Genomic DNA, 2,408 nt, shown 5'->3' with positions numbered 1-2,408 from the left:
GTCCCGCGAGTGAGCGGTCGCGGTCCGGAATCCAGGCCGGCCAGGAGGCACCGCCAGGCGGATAGGCTTTCACGGAGGACCCGCCGGCTGGTCCGCGGGCCGTTTAGGCTCCCGTAAGTTAGCGGTCGCGGTCCGGAATACAGGCCGTCCAGGAGGCACTGCCAGGCGGATACACTCTCTAACGAGCCCCGCCGGCTGGTCCGCCGGGGGAAGTGCGCCCTCTGGCGGACACGCCGTTGTAAATGAATGGGGTTTGGCACTTAGTGCATTTTTCGACCAGCGGCAACGCAGGCTGACGGGCGGCCGCTTCCACGGGCCGGTACTACTCTACGGAGGCGCTAGCCGCCTCCGGTGGGGGCCGTGTGATCTCGCTGGATGCCCGAGGACCTTCCGCGAGGCCCGGCCGCAGCTTTTACGCGCGCCCGGTCCTATTACCTGGTGGAAGCTGGAGGCCGGGGCTCCGCAGCTCGCCGCCCGGGGACCTTCCGCGAGGCCCGGCCGCAGCTTTTACGCACCACCGCTGCTATTCTCTGGCTCCGGCTTCGTCCCGGAGGGTGCTTGGGGAACGGCGGCGCACACCGCGAACGGCCGGTGGCGGTCGGCTGGTGGCGGTCGGCTGGTGGCTGTCGGCTGGTGGCGGTCGGGGGTGGCGCTTGGGGATGGCGCTTGGGGATGGTGGCTGTCGGCTGGTGGCGGTCGGCTGGTGGCGGTCGGCTGGTGGCGGTCGGCTGGTGGCGGTCGGGGGTGGCGCTTGGGGATGGCGCTTGGGGATGGTGGCTGTCGGCTGGTGGCGGTCGGCTGGTGGCGGTCGGGGGGTGGCGGTCGGGGATGGCGCTTGGGGATGGTGGCTGTCGCCTTGTGGCGGTCGGCTGGTGGCGGTCGCCTTGTGGCGGTCGCCTTGTGGCGGTCGGGGATGGCGCTTGGGGATGGTGGCTGTCGCCTTGTGGCGGTCGGCTGGTGGCGGTCGCCTTGTGGCGGTCGCCTTGTGGCGGTCGGGGATGGCGCTTGGGGATGGTGGCTGTCGCCTTGTGGCGGTCGGCTGGTGGCGGTCGGCTGGTGGCGGTCGGGGGGTGGCGGTCGGGGATGGCGCTTGGGGATGGTGGCTGTCGCCTTGTGGCGGTCGGGGGGTGGCGGTCGGGGATGGCGCTTGGGGATGGTGGCTGTCGCCTTGTGGCGGTCGGCTGGTGGCGGTCGGCTGGTGGCGGTCGGCTGGTGGCGGTCGGGGGGTGGCGGTCGGGGGTGGCGCTTGGGGATGGTGGCTGTCGCCTTGTGGCGGTCGGCTGGTGGCGGTCGCCTTGTGGCGGTCGGGGGGCGGCGGTCGGGGGTGGCGCTTGGGGATGGTGGCTGTCGGCTGGTGGCGGTCGGCTGGTGGCGGTCGGCTGGTGGCGGTCGGCTGGTGGCGGTCGGGGGTGGCGCTTGGGGATGGCGCTTGGGGATGGTGGCTGTCGCCTTGTGGCGGTCGGCTGGTGGCGGTCGCCTTGTGGCGGTCGGGGATGGCGCTTGGGGATGGTGGCTGTCGCCTTGTGGCGGTCGCCTTGTGGCGGTCGCCTTGTGGCGGTCGGGGATGGCGCTTGGGGATGGTGGCTGTCGCCTTGTGGCGGTCGGCGGTGGTGGTTTGGGACCGGCGTCCGGCGCAAAGTGCGTGTTGCGCGGGCCGGAGAAAATTTAGGCCAGGGGCCCGCCGCTGGAGAAATTTTTAGGTACCAGGGGTGGATTTTTTTTGTCACCGCAGGAGGGGGACGTTGCCTCCGTCCGTGTCCGACGGAAAGTGCGTGTTGCGCGGGCCGGAGAAAGTTTAGGCCAGGGGCCCGCCGCTGGAGAAATTTTTAGGTACCAGGGGTGGATTTTTTTTGTCACCGCAGGAGGGGGACGTTGCCTCCGTCGGTGTCCGGCGGAAAGTGCGTGTTGCGCGGCCCGGAGAAAGTTTAGGCCCGGGGCCCGCCGCTGGAGGAATTTTTAGGTACCAGGAGCGGATGTACTTACTTCCACAGCGCCCGCGCGCTCCCGGCCGGTGTCCGAGGATGCTGCCTCATCCCCGGACGCGCCTCTTACGCACGCCCGCTGTCATCCTCCGGAGACTGAGTTCCACTTAGTGGAGGCTACGTTCCACTTGGGGGAGGCTGCCTACTCCCGGCTGACGCCCGAGGATGCTGCCTCATCCCCGGACGCGCCTCTTACGCACGCCCGGTGTCATCCTCCGATCACTAAGTTCCACTTGGAGGTTCACAAGACGGGCGCGGACGCACACCCACGCCCGGCCAGAGTGACCGAGAGGCGGACATACGTTATCTTACGCACGCCCGCTGACATCCTCCGACGACTAAGTTCCGCTTGCGGGAGGCTGCCTCCTCCCGCCCGCCGCCCGGGGATGCTGCCTCATCCCCGGACGAGCCTCTTACGCACGCCCG

This window comes from Syngnathus scovelli, unplaced genomic scaffold, assembly GCF_024217435.2.
Source record: "Syngnathus scovelli strain Florida unplaced genomic scaffold, RoL_Ssco_1.2 HiC_scaffold_243, whole genome shotgun sequence".
NCBI classification, from domain to species: Eukaryota; Metazoa; Chordata; class Actinopteri; order Syngnathiformes; family Syngnathidae; genus Syngnathus; species Syngnathus scovelli.
The sequence above is the reverse complement of the archived record's forward strand: the minus strand, read 5'-3'. Positions refer to the sequence as shown.